The sequence below is a fragment of the Rattus norvegicus genome, chromosome 4 (assembly GCF_021556685.1).
Source record: "Rattus norvegicus strain SHRSP/BbbUtx chromosome 4, alternate assembly SHRSP_T2T, whole genome shotgun sequence".
NCBI lineage: Eukaryota > Metazoa > Chordata > Mammalia > Rodentia > Muridae > Rattus > Rattus norvegicus.
The window spans coordinates 4,945,637-4,963,670 of NC_141537.1; the positions used below are offsets into that span (position 1 = coordinate 4,945,637).

Sequence of the window (18,034 nt, forward strand, 5' to 3'; positions counted from 1 at the left end):
GACACAAGCCATGTCTAATCTCATGCCTATTTAATGAAATCAGAAGTTATAAAAAAATTCATCCTAGTGTTGTTTTTTGTACCAATTTCAACTTTAAGATATTAAGTACAATCACATTGGAATTCCTTTTATCTCAGAAGTTTTGCTAATGTCACCTACAGTTAAGCAAGAGGAGAATCCTTAATGAATTTCTCTAAAATACATTTGCATGATGGATAAAATATTACCTCTAGAATGAGAATATTAGAAAAATTCTTGTTTCTGTGTTACTGGATGGAAAATGTAATTTATACCCTTTGTCATTTTCAAAATGCAGATGTTCATAGTATACATATTAGATTATGTAGACTATTAATAATAATAAAAGTTTCTAACAATAATTGAAGAACAGAGCCAGTACTCTGAGGCAATAATGCTTCTGTCACCTTTAATGTATATAGTTTTTGCTATAGGTACACAATGATTTCTACATATGAAAATCTAAATGCTCTACAGCTCATGCTTTCTGGTTTCAAGAAGTGAAAACTTCAGTAATAGCTTTTAACTTCAAAATCAAAATGAAAACAAAATGCCTGAACACAAAGAACAGAAGGAAAATAAAAGAAAGGAAGCATGAAAGCATGGAAGGAAGGAACAAAGGAAGGAAGGAAGGAAGGAAGGAAGGGAACAAGGAAGAAACAGGAAGAGATTTGGTAAGTTGCTCATTTGACAGGCTACATCCCAGTATGGAAGATACCCTTGGATGAGTTCCAAAACTGTACAAGATCAGGCGTGGTTGTTCGTATCTATAATTTATTGATGAATATCAGACATTCAAAGTCATCACTGGATACATAGTGAGCTTCAGGCAAGTCTGGGGTTTATGAGACCCTGTGGTACAAAGAGAGAGAGAGAGAGAGACAGAGAGACAGAGAGACAGAGAGACAGAGAGACAGAGAGACAGAGAGACAGAGAGACAGAGAGACAGAGAGACAGAGAGACAGAGACAGAGATAGAGAAGGAAGGAGCTAGGGACCTAGGGGTAGAAGAAGAAAGGAAGGACTGACTTCGAGCGATACCGACGCAAGATGGCAGCCACCACAGGCTCGGGAGTAAAAGTCCTTCAAGATTTCCGACTGTTGGAAGACCTGGAAGAAGGCCAGAAAAGAGTAGGCGAAAGCACAGTTAGCTAGGGTCTGGAGGACGATGAGGACATGACACTCACAAGATAGACAGGCATGATAATTGGACCTCCATGAACATTTTATGAAAACCAAATATGCAGCCTTAAGATAGAGTGTGGGCCACTCTAGTATCCAGAAGCATCCCAGTCTGTGAGATTTGTAACAAGAGTCAATATGAACGGCGTGAGCAGTTCCAATGGAGTGGTGGATCCACGAGCCATGGCAGTGCTGGCAAAGTGACAGAATTCCCACAGCATCAAAGTCATCCTCCAGGAACTGAGGTGCTTGATGATGTCACAAGAGAACATGACGCTGCCACAGCCACCAGAAGGACAGAATTACAGCCATTAGTCACCAAGGCCCGGGCCTCCCTTCCCCATCCAACCCAAGTCTTCATTTTCCACAGTAGTAAATTTTCTAGATCCGTCTGTAGACCTCAAAGTACTGGAGAGGAAGCCTCACTTAGACTTCATCCTGAGACACTGCTCTGATACTAACTTCTTGTCCATTTGAAATACCTAAGTTGTGCTGTGTAACATCATCTGTCGAGTATAACCGCTGTCTGCCTGGTTGAACTTATGCGATCAATAAGGTGTGTTGAAATCGGTTTCCTTTGGGAGCGGTGGGCACAGCTAATGCAACTGTGGACAGACACGTCTCACACATTCACCTGCTGCTGGCACTTGGCCTGGGTATGTCTTTGCCCTCCCCGCCCTCTGCCACAGCTGTGTTGTGGCCCATAGAATAGATGGGGAGGTTTCAGGTAGCAGGCGTGGGACTGACCACCACGAGGCTTGGGGTGCTCTGGCTGTACCCATGCTTTCTTAAGTCTAAGTGATTGCCCCATTCAAGCCATGGTCCCCACTCCTCCACTCCCACCCTTGGTCAAAGCTTAGATTGTAACCTCCCCTCCCCTGAAATTGGCCGCAGGTGAGGAATTCAGAGCTTTCAGTCTCCCCACCTTTATCAAGGGGTGCTGCTTTACCCTCCTCAAGTCCCTTGTTGCCCATCACCAACAAACACTTGCTGTGGCCAGAAGCCATCAGATGAGGTTGAAAAACGCTGGCCTCCCTCCCTTAGCTCTGGACCACACTTGTTCACCTGCCACCAGCCTGGGAAGGGAGCACTGGGTCCGTGGCCCTGCCACCACCATCAGCTCTTGAGCTTTAAGCTCAGGTCTAGAGGTGGACAGAGCAGCCACAGGGTGACTCAGATGGGCCACCGTTCAGGGTCCTTGGATATATGCCTAGAGAAAGGCCTTGGATAGAGTCCTCGGTGCACATGGTTCTGTGTTGTTTCCTTTTCCCATAATTGCTTTGTTTTTATAAGTTGAAGAGGTTTGAACAGGGCTCTCAGTCACCCTGATCACCCATCAGGTCTGGAGTGGAGTCTGACAGCTTGAGCAAGAGGCCCTGACTCTGCCAACTCGGGTTTCAGTATTGCTTCTCAGACCCTGTGCAGGGACCCAGAGGAGCTCTGTGTCACCATGTTCACAGATCGTTTGCAGATAGGTGGGCCTGGCTCCTGGCTCATTGACAAGCTCCCCACTCTGTTCAGGACCACTAAATGTTGAAATGTGGATGCATACTGAAATAAAGGCAGTTCGAGGTGTTGCAAAGGGAAAAAAAAAAAGGACTGAGCAAATGAAACACTGGTGATGCTTTCTTAGTCCATTCCAGCCTCATTAAGTTCCAAATTTTTCAAACTAGCCATATGTACAGCAAAATTCAAAAAGACAATGATAATAACGACATGGCAGTCACCTGGGGAGGGAATTTGCTCACAGTGGTAGAATGTAAATGAGCTGAGTTGATAGTATAAGAGTAACGCAAATCCTCAACTGATTGATTTGAAGTATCTTTTCCCACATATGAGCTTACTTTAATGAGAGGAATGATGGACATGTCAACCTTTAATGAAGTACAATTTTTTAAGCCTTCTCTATTCCTCTTTTCAGTCATGTTGACTTCATGCAGTATATTATGATAGTATATATCAGTATGATATCATCTTACTAAAATCAATAGGAAATACAGTCCAAATTTTTGAATCCCAATTAATTAAAGATGAATATTTACACAAAATTATTTGTATCAAATTCGACAAAGTTGTTTTCATGAATAAGAAAGGCACACAGAACTAAGCCCTTAACAAAAATTAAAATCAGGACCCATAGAAAAGCTTCATGGGTTTTCCTTGGTCTCTAGTAGAGTACCTAAGTTCAGTGTCCAGTATCTATACTTGGTGGGTCATTACTACTTGTCAATCGAGCTCTGGAAATTGGGTACCCTCTCCTACATTTTTCAAGTATCTGTACTCATTTGTGCACACATGTACAGACGCATGAAGCAAATATTTAAAACCGCTTTTAAATATGAAAAACTAAAAAAAGTCAAAAAGAAAATGAAGGACAAAGAACAATGATTTGAATATAAGTCATGTTAATACTGTACATATCTATAAAAAAAGTCATTTAACATAACCTTGAAACAGCATAATTCAGATAGTTAAAATGCAGTCCCACACTCCTACCCAGTATTTAATATCAAATTATTCTCTAAAATTATGCAAATCAATATTCAAATCAATAATTTCTACAGGTACATTTAATGGTCTTTGTTTATTAAACTAATCAAAATCTATGTTGTAGTTATTTGAAGAGAAAGAATTTTATGAATCATGTGATATCAACTGAATAAATATGAAAATTATGTATGTAAAACTTTACACATGTTAGTATCAACACAAAAGTATAAATTTACAATTTAATAAACAAGGAACTAATTGATCAACCAAATGTTAACAACTAAAATTCATCTATGTATGTAATAGAAAGTAATATTTGAGATATAAAATTAAGACTTATGTTAGTAAAATAAAGCATAAGTTATTTTACTTAAAAAGAAAATCTTATGATCATATTAATACAGCTAGAAAACATTAAGAAAAAACTTAATACTCTTAAAGATGGGATACACATGCACACAAATTTAGAAAACTTTGATACATATACATTATATTATAATGTCATTTCAAAAGTTAGAACTATCATTGTGTTTGTTATGAATGAAAGGAAGATGTTTCAGACCATGAGCAGAAATAAAATTTTCTGGAATTTTACATAAATAAAAGGCATTTAGAAACTAAAATTTTTGATAACATCTCCATCATAATTATATGAGTATGTTCCTGCCTTCTTGCAATGAACATTGAATTGATCTCTATTGTATCAAGAAAATTGTGATAGCTGTTCGGTACAGAGAATGAAAAGCTATCCTCTGGACAGCTCATGGTTATCACACTCATGAACCCACAGCACCTGTGTTGACACAATACTTTCACATGATCAACCCAGCTAGAGTCAGGGCTTAGATGGGGTTACCAACACTTGCCAATGCCATATTGAGGTGCTTTTGACATTTGATGGCTACTGGTGAATGAAGAATCATTCATTTTTTGGGGTGGTATTGCCTTGGTAATTTGCTTGTGCTTCAATAGATTCCCTTCACAAGTGACACTAGATTCTGATTCTTTGATGAGATCTAAAAGGTAAACAGATGAAGACATGGTGTCAGGAGATGTATTATAGGAAATCTGGTGAGATTTGGTAAAGAGAATGTAGACTGCATACAAGTATATTTCTTTATATAAAAAATAAAGAAAAGTATGAAAGGACAAATGTTTACTTAATTAACAGAAGATAGAATATCTCTATAGACAAATTCTAAATAGCTTATATACATAAAGCTAGAAATAATAGATGAGTTTAAAAGATGTACAAATTTTCTTCACTGTTTAAGAGATCATCGTAAGAGATCATGGGAGAGAATGTAATGTATTATAATATACTTTCAAACGTAAAAGATTATAACTTTAGCTTAGTAATAAATTCAAGGTTTTCTCCGACTGAGATTATGTATAATCAGTTTGAGCTAATTCCTCCCCGTTAAATTATAAGCATTTCTAAATTCCTCAGAAAAACAACCTTAGAATAACTACTTTTAGTCCCCTAAAGTCCAGGGAATTGGGGCAAAAACTCTTCAATGGTTTCTTCAAGCTGTACATAATTATCTTTATATTTATTACTAAACTAAAATTATGATCTTTTACATTGGCACAGAATGTATTTGATACAAATTTAGATTTTTAAGATTTTCTTTAATATAAATTTCTCATTGATTTAAAATTAATATTGTTATTCTGATGCACACGTATTGCGCCTATACAACACATTTCAGCATAGATGGCTTATACCCAGTCCTTTTCTGCTATTAAAAAATGAAGGTGAGATGAATAAGCACGTGAGTTTAAGGCCAAATAGCAAATTCATGTCTCTAAGTTTATTGTTAGAATAGTTTCAAGATAATTTATTAAGTTAATTAATCGACAACAGTCCAGATTACTTATATAGTTAGATGGTTTCCAAAAAACACCAGAAGTCCATAAATTATGACATTTAATGTTCTTTAACTTTTATTGAGACATGTCAACTCCCACCAGCTCCCCTTTGGTATATTCAAAGAAGAAACTGAAAATCTCCACCTCCACATGAGGTAATTTATTGTGGCAGACGGACACTATGCAAAAATGTCTCCAATGCTTCTACAGACTAATTACTGTCCAGAAAAGGAAACATTGCAGAATAAGTTGGCTGAAAATGTCTGCCAAGCCAGCATGATTAGCCCTTCAAATTCAGTGTTTCAAATCTCTGTCTGATGATCCTAGGCCAGAGGACTGAAGACTTGCTCTCACGTGTTGCTCACAGGGGACTGTGCAAATAGAAAATTGTCACTATAACCTGTCTCAGTTCTAGAAGTCATGCTAGGCTTCCTATATTTACAGATATACGGCTCATTCTCAGATTACTGGTAGGGTTGAAAACTTAGTATAATCTTATAACCCACTCAGACAATTTAACTTTGAGAATACATATTTAATTAGCTAGTTATCAGATAATACATAAGCTAGCCAGGATATAACAGATTTTAAGACTTCTAAAAGCTAAAATATATCTAAATGTTCTGTTTAACTGATAAAGGTTGGGCTGGGTGTTAGGTACATCTTATACTTTTAAATTACAAAATGATAATAGTTGTGCTCAACTTATATTTGAGAAAAAGTTTCTGTTTTTTTTTTAATTAAAAGGGTAAAAGAGTAGATTGATGTCATTATTAAGGTGAAGGGGGTACAGTATAGAACCACGCTTGTCATTGGATAAAAAGAAAGGATGGGTGGGAGAAAAGTTTTAGAGAGGCAGAGGAAGCCAGAGTGAGAATTTGAGAGCACAGAGAACATGGCAGTAGATGTTTAGATGCCTCTCTGTACATATTACAGGTTGTTATGACTATTCTCAAGGGATGGGTGTGTACAGGATTCTGTGCCATCTAGATTGGCAAATTATATCTTATCAATTGCATCAGAAAATATTGTTTGATGTGTACTTTCATAAGGCAAGTTAATTGAGTTAAAGAGAGTGTATGGTGGGCAGATGCATGGGCCTACCAAGGAATCGGGATGTGTTTGCCTGGCGTGGTGGAAACCCAACCAAGAGGGCTGTGGATGAGGGAGGAGCAGCCTGACAGGGTGCTGTGTTGGGAAAATAGTGTGTCAGAAAGTAGATGGGGGCAGCATGGAGCCACTGAGCTAAATTATTGCTATTTCCAATGGCACCAGAAATATTAAGGGAGTGAGACAGCTGGGGTATAACTGGGAACCAGTTCTGTCAGGTTTTTTTTTCTGTTTTGTTCTTTTTATTTTTACTGCACCACATATATTGTGTGTCGAGTGTCCTGAAGGGAAAACATGCTTAAGTCCTTAAGTATGAAGTGATTTATTGCATCATGACCACATATAACGATGATGGGATACTAAAGACAAATATAGGAGAGTGAGGATTTTTAATTTCAAAGAAATTATAGGATTTTGGTGTTTCACAATCATATGATTTTTTTGGGTAGGATATATACCTTGTGATCTAGACTAATAGATGAATCACAAAGAAAAAAGGTGGAGGCAGAGTTAACATTAAAGGTTTTTGGGGCCTGGGAATCAGATGCAAGGGACAGAGAGACTACAAGGCCACAGAATATGTTGCTTATCAATTATATTGAGAGGTTACAAAGGGGATGGCAGGTTTGAGGAAAGCAGCCAGTTAGACAGGACTGTGATCTAACACTTCCCTGCTTATGAAAGAAAATTCATAAGTCACATCCAGCTGGAAAGTCTTATGAATACTATGAAGTACCTATTAATGTGGGGAGCCAGGACTGCCCTAGGCTGTCTGAAAGACCTGGACAAAAGAATAACTGGAACACTAGTTCTATTCCCTTACCCAGGATCACACTTGTCAAGGCCTGTCTGATGCTGAAGCCAATGTCTTAAAGGAGTCAAGGTTGAGGGAAGAGACTCTTCCCTTAGGTTGTGGTTATCAGTTCTTAGGAAGCTGTAACTGTGGTGTCCCATGTTCTTTTCGTCAGCATTCTCTGACTTAATCATTTGCTGACTTAGTTGTTCCCCATGTACAACCACCAGTACCCTCAGGACTGCAAATTATAAATATGATTCTACAATTTCTAATAAAGTGCAAATAAATTTCAAGCAATCATCACAAAAATGTTTACTAACAGTAGTCACATTTTAAATCAGACAAACTAAAAATAAATTGAACACCATGTGCTCCAGCTGTATATCCTCTGGACATAACCCCAAGACACCAAATTACTACAGAGGTACTTGTACAGTTTCACCCATTGTTGCTTAGTTCCCAGCAGGGAGGAAATGCAATTCATATGAATCCTAATGGGGTGACTGCTCTGCTTTTCCTATCAGTTATTTTGCTATACTGCCACTATGCCATCCTCATCGTGCAATCCTAGATAGCACAGTGATCTATGACTCCAAGATATAATGTTTGACTATGTAATTGCAAATATTGGAAGAGAAATGAAGTCTTCTATACTGCTATATATTTATTTAAATGTCCATGTTTGTTTTATTCCAGAGACTGTGCTGCAAAAGGTATATACACACTTCTCCCTCATTTCCTCTGCTGAAGGCTATGTGGCTCTGTTTTAATTCTCATGTGATAAAGTATCACATTCTCTATACTATTTCAAGAGATGTATCTCTCTTATTCTTTTCTATTTAAAGAGTCTAAACTGGCCTTATATCAAACTATACTGTTTATATAACAGGCAAACCCTGAAATATCAACTGTGCTTCACAAGGTAAGTATGCAAAATACGGTTTTATAGAATCGCTTGTAATGCATGTACTCCTATTTTTATTTTCTGGTCTTTTCAGGTGTCTTTTATAATATCCACCTGCTTGTTACCTATGGAAAATTACAAACAAAAGCAAAAACAGAAAACAATTAAGGTCTGTTATCAAACCTTAAGCAAACATTCATCACTCTAGGACTGGGAAATTGCTCAGAGGGTAGAAACATATGGACCTGGGTGTGAATATTCAGCATGTATACATAATGCCAGGCATAGGGGATAGCTACACATAACTATTACCTCTGAATCCTGAGGGCTCACTGACCAGTTCTCCAATCCCACACTGAATTTCTAGTTCAACAAGAGAACTTATGTCAAGAACAGTGAACAGCACTAAAGAAGATGCTTGAAATCCTTCTCAGAACTCCAAAAACACATGCACAGATGGGTAAAGCCACACAGTTACAGGCATGCACCACACACTCACATCCACCAACATTCTTACAACACACAACACCACAGATACATAGAAAATGGTTAAGGGACTGCAGGATAATTCTTAATTTGCTGTTGTCACCCAGTATGTATCTTAGATACTGATAATAACCAAGAAAAGATTAAGCTGGAAGAGAGTTTATCCATAGTTTTAACTTTTGCTATATGTTAATTTAATTAAATGCTTTCGTAATTTTACACAAAATATTATATCCAGATTTATGGGATTCTAGAATCACCCACGACAAAAACTTTTGAGCATGTCTGAGAGACATCAGACTGGAAGAGTTCTAGCGCAAAGGCCCTCCAGCCAGAAGCTGTAACCCAGATGCCCTTCAACAGAGGAATGGATACAGAAAATGTGGCATATTTACACAATGAAGTACTACTCAGCTTTTAAAAACAATGACTTCATGAAATTCCTAAGCAAATGGATAGAACTAGGAAATATCATCCTGAGTGAATTAACAGAGTTAGTATATACTAGTCCAAGGCTTTGAATACCCAAGATACAATTAATAGACCATATGATGCTCAAGAAGTAGGAAGAACAAAATGTGTACACTTCAGTCCTTTGTAGAAGGGGGAACAAAACACTCAAGAGGGAGGGGAATACAGGGAAACAGAGTGGAGCAGAGACTTAAGGAAAGGCCATCTAGATGCTGCCCCATCTGGGGATCTATCACATATGCAGCCACCAAACCTAGTCAGTATTGCTGATGCCAAGAATTCCTTATTGATGGGAGCTTGATGTGGATGTCTCCTGAGAGACTCTGCCAGAACCTCACTGATATAGACAAGCATGCTTGAAGCCAACCATCGAACTCCATGGGGATTCCAATGAAGGAGTGTAGGAAGAGCTGAAATGGTTTGCAAACCCATAGGAAGAACAACAATATCAACCAACTAGACTTACCAGTGCTCCCAGGGATTAAACTACTAACCAAATAGTTCTCATGTAAAAGCCTATTGCTTCAGTTGCATATGAAGCAGAGGATGGCATTGTCTGGCATCAATAGGAGGAGAAGCCCTTGGTCCTGTGAATGTTCCTTTCTCCAGTGCAGGGGAATGGTATGCTATTGAGGTGTGAGTGGGTGGATGGGAGGAAAAACATCCTCATGGAAGCAGGGGGTGGGTTGTGGGAGAGTGGGTAACTCGGCAAGGGAATAACATTTGCAATGTAAATATATAAAATATCAAGTTAAAAAATGTTACCACTGCTCTTAATAACCCTATATAAGTTTTTAAAATCCACTTGCCAAAATTCTTACTAAGTCTTTTTTCTGTTCACACATGGACTATGATGGATTAACACCATATCTGGGAATATCTTCTCAATATTAGACATAACATCTGAATATATGATTATTTACACCCATTTTTTGTTCAAGAAGAATCCGATGCCAAAGAAAATTTCCTCTTTTTGATTAGCATGGAAATTATATTCAAAATAAGCTAATAAAATAAAGGATACCTGAGTGTATACACATTCACATACATATTCATATATATGAATATGTTTGTATATATGTATACAGAATGTAGGCCTCCTTCACAGGGCATCTAGGCCTTAACAGTTCCCTCAGGCCTACACATTGCATCTAGGCCTTCATGTTTTTCCTAGACCTTTAACAGCCAGCAGCTTTGCCCTCTGAGCCATCAGTCTACAGAGGAATTCATAGAGAAACCCTGTCTGAAAAACTAGGGGAGGGAGACAAACAGATTAACAGATTGATTGCTCTCTCTCTCTCTCTCTCTTTCTCTCTCTCTCTCTCTCTCTCTCTCTCTCTATCTCTCTCTCTCTCTCTCTCTCTCTCTCTCTCTCTCTCTCTCTCTCTCTCTGTGTGTGTGTGTGTGTGTGTGTGTGTGTTCAACTGAGGAGGCACTGGCAAATAAATGTTTTCCCCTCCTCTGTAAGCCAGTCCACCCCAATACTGTCTTCCCTTTTCCTTAGTTTGTATGGTTTATTCCAAGTTAATTGTATCTGTTTCTTTAATCTTCTTCATTTCTTTAGTTGAGTCGGGGGTCTTTGCACATAAGCCCTAGAAATCAGTACCTGGATCAGGTCTGCAGCCTGCTCACAGGGTTCTAACCACCTCCACCACTCAAGTGATGCAATTAAAGACATGCGGCACCGCACCTGGCTTCTTTTCACTGCACATTTACTTTAGTTGCAAGGTTTATTCAGGTATGAGAGTGGAGGGAGGGAAGGAGGGAAGAGAGACAGGGAGTGACAGAGAAACAGTGACAGAGAGGGAAAATTGTAGGTTATTGTTCCTTCTCTTCAATCACTGTCTGTTGTTTGCCATCTTGGCAACCATGCCCCGAAACCCTACCTTGGGTAAGATCGAGCATAATGGCAACAACCATATAATTCCTGCTTAGTCGCACTGAACACCTCAGTCATCACTACCTGTGGAGAATTGTAAGAGGGCTCCTCTGATCTAGAGAGTAGTACCCTTGAATGAAATGAGAAGCACAACAAGCATTATTTGTTTTGAAATATAAGACGTGGAAAGAACTACATGTGTGGATTTACAGACAGAAAGACAGAGACACAGACAGACACACAGACAGACAGACAGACAGGACGGACAAGACAGAACAGGACAGGACAGAACAGGACAGGACCGGAGAAAAAAAACAAGAACACAAACAAAAATTCAAAATGGAAGTCCAGTTCCAAATAGTCTCTGTCTGCACTGTCGCTCTAGTGTTGGTGGTCCAGCTTATAAAAGCTTATACATGGATGGTTTTGGGAAATGCTGCTGGGTGTTCGGTTCAGGTCCAGGATTATTGCAGGTAACTAGACAACAAAGAAAGCAGTAGACTGACTTCTACAGTGTTTGGTTTCTGAGTGTGTTATCACACAGAAGAACCTACCAGAATATGTAATGAATTCCGGCAGTAACAGCAGAAACAACCAATAAGAAAGTGTCCTTATAATATTAGTAACTGCAACAAAATGGCAGACTAGTTAGGTAACAGTTACCTTGCCATTAACTAATCTGACATAGGCCTTCTTCACATTGCATCTACATAGGCCTTCCTATCTTCCTCTCCAGTGCTGAGACCAAAGAGAGATCAAAGTCAGGCATCACCATGGGTGCCTTCCTTTTCATTTTTTTTCTTTCATCCTAAGAAGTGTGTGTGTGTTTGTGTGTGTGTGTGTGTGTGTGTGTGTGTGTGTGTGTGTGTGGAGAGAGGGGGGGAGAGGGAGAAGGAGAAGGTGAGGGGCAGAGGGAGAGAGAAAGAGAGAGAGCTTTAAAATCAGCACTCAAGACTTTTTTCTTCCTATCCCTATCCCAATCCCCTCAAATAGCAGTAAAGCCACCAGTACCAGAGACAGAGGAAGATGAATTCTCTAGTCTGAAAAACTAGAGGAGGGAGATAAACAGATCTCTCTCTCTCTCCCTCTCTCTCTCTCTCTCTCTCTCTCTCTCTCTCTCTCTCTCTCTTTCTCTCTCTCTCTTTCTCTCTCTCTCTCTGTCTTCCTTATAATTTGTTAAAGTGTTCCCTTTGTGCTGTGTGGATTCTACTTTATTAAGCAAGTTTCACATCGTACTACCTCCTAAGAGGAATCAACAGTCTCTTGGCGTGCAGGCAGTTGTTGCCTGCTTTAAATATTTTTTGGTGTGTTTGTTTGTTTGTTTGTCTCAAAACCCAGGGCCTACCTTCGTTCAACAGATCCAAACCCAGTACTCCAAGGGAAAAATGGAGTCAAGTCCGAAGTCACTGGCATTTAAGTCATCTGCCATTGACAGTCATAGGAGATGGGAATATCATGCTTTCTCCAATGGAGATTCACCTGGGTATGCATCAACCACATATAAGGACAGGCTTGGGGTACAACGGGGTGGCAGATGGGGAGGAAGGATCTGGAAAGAGCTTTGCGATGGGAAACTATGATCAGAATGTTGCATGGAATACAAAATTTGTACTTTAAAAAAAAAAAAAAAGCTCCCGATATCTATCCAAAAAGGAAAGGAAAAAAAAACCAACAGCACAACTTTACTAACTGCAAATGTTTCATCTCCCTGTATCCAACCACTCCACTCCCAGATAGGTAGATGATAGTTTGCACTTCTGTCCCAGTTGTGCTATAGAGGTCAATAAAAGGGGAACCACCTCTGTGGTTATGTTTTACACACACGAAAGAAATAAAAGGAGTGGATACACGTGCCTGGCATTTTAAGATGCTCAGTTTCTTTGCAAGCTTCATTTTGTTTCATTCTTTTAAAGGTTTATTTATTTATTTTCATTTATATGAGTACACTAACGCCCTTTTCATATACACACACGGCAGTAGAGTACACGGGATATCCCTTTGCAGAGGGTTGTGAGCCACTATATGGTTTCTGTGGAATGAAACTCAGGACCTCTGGAAGAGCAGAGCAGTGAGTGCTCTTAACCTCGGAGGCATCTCTCCAGCCCTTCACAAGCTTTATTTAACTAAACATTAATCATGAATCAGAAATGCCAAATCCTGTAAATATGGTCCAGATTCAGCCTTACTTAGAAATCCAGACCTAACAGGGCGAGGCTAGGATTTGAGAGTGAGCAAAGGGAGTCTTCCTCTTTCCCTGAGGGTGTGCTATCAATTCCATTACCATTTCCAAACAGCTGGGTGTGAGTCTAACTAAGGTTTTCTTCAGTCATTTGCCCTGAGCGAGAGCACTGAAAGGACAGCAAGGGTCAGACATTCACACTGAAATCATCACTCACTGATTTCAGGCAGAAAACTTGCCCCACCCCCCTAAAGAGGCACTGCCTGGCTCAGCACTGAAGCAAAGCATGCTAGGGCAGAAGCAGTATTTCCCTGACAGACCTTCAGGGACATGCATATTCTCCAGCCCCACCCCACCCCCTCTTAGCTAGCTCCTGTCCCCCCCTTCCCCTTCCCCCACATACAGGCAGTAGGCCTCCTGTGTGTGCGTGGTGGTGGTGGTGGTGGGGAAATGGAAATATCTCTTGAGAGAGAGTTCGGTTCTCCCAAACAAATAAATAACTAGAAACTTCATTTATTTACTTTATTTCATTGAGCATACAGTGGAAGAGGGAAAAGGAACAGGGAAACTAGGCCAACTGGTAGAGCTCCTTCCATTTTGTTTCAAAAAGGAAAAGTCAAAGAAACAACACTACCTGGTTTTCGTGAAAGGAACAGAATAGTAAAAGTTGAAACATCGGCTCGCCACTTAATACTTTGGCTTTTAATAAAAGGGGCAACAGATCTACCTCCTATTTGGTAAAAAAGAGAATAAAAACCCACAAAAACGTTCTGTCAACCAACTTCCCTTTAAACCTCTGTTAAACAGGAAGACTGGTTTCTTTAAACATCATTTTAAATACTTAAATATGTATTTGTGTGTGTGTGTGTGTCTGTGTGTCTGTGTGTAACTGTCTGACTGGCCAGTCACCGACAGGGGAGGCATCACCCACCAACCCTACCCCAGGTCCCACCCGGGCGCCCCCACCTCACCCCGCGCCCACGGCTGGAGCGCCTGCCGACCCCCCCCATTGGGAGGAGCGGGGACGGCGACAGCGGGACGCGTGGAGGGGGAAGAAAGTCGCGTGGGTGGAGAGGTCAGGAGGAACGGGAACTTGTACAATTCCCTTTCTGGGAGGGGGTCTTTCACGTTCATAGTTTCCATGATCAATGTGTCCTGCAATTCACATTAATTCTCCAAGCTAGCTGCATTCTTCATCGACGCATGAGCCAAGTGATCCACCTCTAAGAGTCTTATCGGTATCTGGGGTGTGAACGGACTCCTATGGGTGCTAACAACAGCACCAGCTCCCCCGCACGCCCCTGCTGCACTGGAAGAGAGGGGCCAACTGCGAGGCGGCTCCACCTCAGGCCGGCCAGCGGGAAATTAAAGGATACATGTGAAAAGAAAAAAAAGACAGGGTCGGGAACAGAAAGGCGGAACACACGGGACATGGGACGCCGCGAACCCAGCACCCAGCGGCGGCCAGTCAATGGGCGGGCAAGTCGGGCGCTCGGGCCGGGACCCCACGGGCACCCAGAGGGTGCCCAGGACATGGCCCCACGACCGCCGCCTCTGGAAGCGCTGGCAGCAGGAGGGTGCCCGCTGAGTCTCAGGGAGCACCAGGTGGAGGGAGGAAACGGGAAGCCCTCCTGCGGACGACCGACGGGTGGGAGGGCGACCCCTCCCCGGGGGTCTTTAAACTTCGGTGCTGGAACAGGACAGCTAGGTACCCAGACAGGAGCGGGGCTGACACGTGAGGCCCAAAAGGCTGGGCGGGCTGCGAGAGCCCACCCGTGGCACAGGGACCCCCTGCACGCGACAGAGACACCCTGGCACCTTCAGAGCGGGAGAGATGTGGCGGAGGGGCGGTAGGTGCTGTGAGGAGAGTGAGCGGGTCCAGGCCACCGTGTACCGCCCCCCTCCACCACCACCACCCCCCCCAGTGCACACGAGATGAGATCACGGAGCCGGTCCAGAAAGAGGCACAATGACCTCGGTAAGCGGAGGGCCTTGGCTGGCCAGCGGGCAAGGGAGGTGCTGGTGGCAGAAGCAGCAGTGGTGGAGGCAGAGGCTGGTGCAGGGAGGCAAGGATGTAGGCAGAAGAGCAAGGGAGAGAGAGAGAATGGAGGAGGTCCCTCAAAGGACCAGACCTGACACCCTCCCCGCACCGCTCCTTAACGACCCCCGCCTTTCCCTAAATGCTCACTTGGCTGGCGGCCGCGGCACAGGCCATGAATGCAACCGGGACCCGGGGACACACCTCCCAGTGAGAGGAGGGACTCACACAGGCCCAAGAAAGGACCAGACACCCCCTCGGCCTTCTCCATTAATGATCCTTCCGCCAGTTCACCTACAGAAACCTGGTTATGACTTTTACTTCCTCTAGATAGTCAAGTACAACCTTCTTCTCAGCCCTCCGACAGGGCCATGGGCCGATCAGGCCTCACTAAACCATCCAATCGGTAGTAGCGAAGGGTGGTGTGTACAAAGGGCAGGGACTTAATCAACGCAAGCTTATGAGTGGCACTTACTGGGAATTCCTCGTTCAAGAGGAATAATTGCAATCCCCGATCTCCATCACCAATGCAGTTCAATGGGTTACCCGCGCCTGCCTGCATAGGGTAGGCACACGCTGAGCCAGTCAGTGTGGCGCTAATGCAGCCCCGGACATCTAAGGGCATCACAGACCTGTTATTGCTCAATCTCAGGTGGCTGAACACCACTTGTCCCTCTAAGAAGTTGGGGGACGCCGACCGCTCAGGGGGTCGCGTAACTAGTTAGCATGCCAGAGTCTTCTTCCTTATCGGAATTAACCAGACATATCACTCCACCAACTAAGAACAGGCATGAACCACCACCCACGGAATCGAGAAAGACCTATCAATCTGTCAATCCTGTCTGTGTCCAGGCCGGGTGAGGATTCGCGTGTTGAGTCAAATTAAGCTGCAGGCTCCACTCTTGGTGGTGCCTTTCCGTCAATTCCTTTAAGTTTCAGCTTTGCAACCATACTCCACCGGAACCCAAAGACTTTGGTTTCCCAGAAGATGCTTGTCTATCATGGGAATAACGCCACCACGAACCCAGTCGGAATCTGTTCAGTTATGTACCCCCATTTGTTTTTCTTTTTCTTTCTCCATTTCTCTTTCTTTTTCTTTCATTGGGGGAGGGGATTGTTTTAATTCACATTTTAAATATTATCCCCTTTCCTGATTTGTCCTCTAGAAACCAGCTATTATTTCCCCTCATGCCTCCTGTTCTATGAGGGAAATTCCTCAGTCACCCACTCACTCCTTGCAAGCTGCCCATTCTGACAGTTCCCTACACTGGGGCATCAAGCCTTGACAGGACCAAGGGCATTTGCTCCCATTGGTGCCTGAAAAGGACATCCTCTGCTTCATATGCAGATGGAGCCATAGGCTCATCCTTGTGTATTCTTGGGATGGTTGTTTAGTCCATGGAATATCGAGGGCAGGGGTTTGGTTGGTTGATATTGTTCTTCTTATGGGGTGGCAAACCCCTTCAACTACTTCAGTTCTTTCTGTAACTCCTCTCTTTGGAACCTTGTTCTGAGTTCAATGGTTGACTGCAAGCATTCTCCCTTCTTCCCTCCCTCTCTTCTTCCCTCCCTCCCCACACCACTCTATGTTTGTATGTTTGTGTGTTTGTGTGTCTCTGTGTGTGTGTGTGTCTGTCTGTCTGTATGTCTGTCTGTATGTCTTTCTAAGTGAATGTCACTTTTCTTTTCTTAGATAAAGTGATGAGATAAGAGTCTTACCCAAGCTATGCAAATACGTCCTTTAGGCTGAGGCCAGAGTATTTTTTCCCTCTGTTCTACTATTTATAGACCTAATACTAGGAGCTTCTAGCCTTCCAAGCTGACTGATTCAATATGGTTTCTCTTGCCATCTTCATGAGATGTTCTGCTTGGACTCACATTAACTTGGACAATGTGCTACAATCTTCTGGATCCTTCTAATTCTCCAGCTTTTTCTGTTTTCCCCAGTGAATAGTTGTTCTCTCAGAACCTGAATCTGTAAAAACATGTCCAGAAAACTTCTGTAAACACATGCCACACACCACAAATTCTCTTTCTTACTCTACTTCTCTCTGTCTTTCTTTTGTTTATTTTTGTCTCTCTTTTCCTACTCTTGTGCATTCCCTTATTCCTAAGCTGTTCTCATGTGAATTGGGCACATTTTATCTGTGATACATTCTGTCACTTTTTTCTTTGAATTACTACTTTATCTGGCCCTCAATTATATGACACTTCAAACATGGCTACTTCCTTATATAAACTAACCTTACAACGTACAATCATTTTGCTAATATTTATCTACCTAGTTCTTACCTGGACCTATTGGTTGTAAAGAATTAACCTTTCAGGATGCCTATATTTATGGCAGAATCTTTCTGTCCTTTCATATATGATGTCCTGTGTCTCAAAGATGAGGGTATTAGAATAAAATTATTTTCCACATTTTCTAGAAGGTTGAAAGATTCAACTTAAGTCTTATTTTATGATCCCATTAGCAGACATCAGTCCAAAACACAAAGTCACTAAAACAAATCCTAGTTGCATTGAAAAGAAAATTATACAGATTTAAGGTTTAAAAATATGAAGTTAAAAGTGTAAGTTTCAAAATTCACAGACTCAGAACTGAAACAG

The 18,034-nt window shown here is 41.7% G+C and overlaps 2 pseudogenes; both read right to left on the reverse strand.

Annotated features, from left to right (window-relative positions):
- Positions 1-14,473: 14,473 nt before the first annotated feature.
- LOC147994650 (5.8S ribosomal RNA) lies at positions 14,474-14,618 on the reverse strand (annotated as a pseudogene).
- A 1,077-nt stretch (positions 14,619-15,695) lies between these two features.
- On the reverse strand, positions 15,696-16,600 carry LOC147994651 (18S ribosomal RNA; annotated as a pseudogene; the record flags this gene model as incomplete).
- Positions 16,601-18,034: the final 1,434 nt, after the last annotated feature.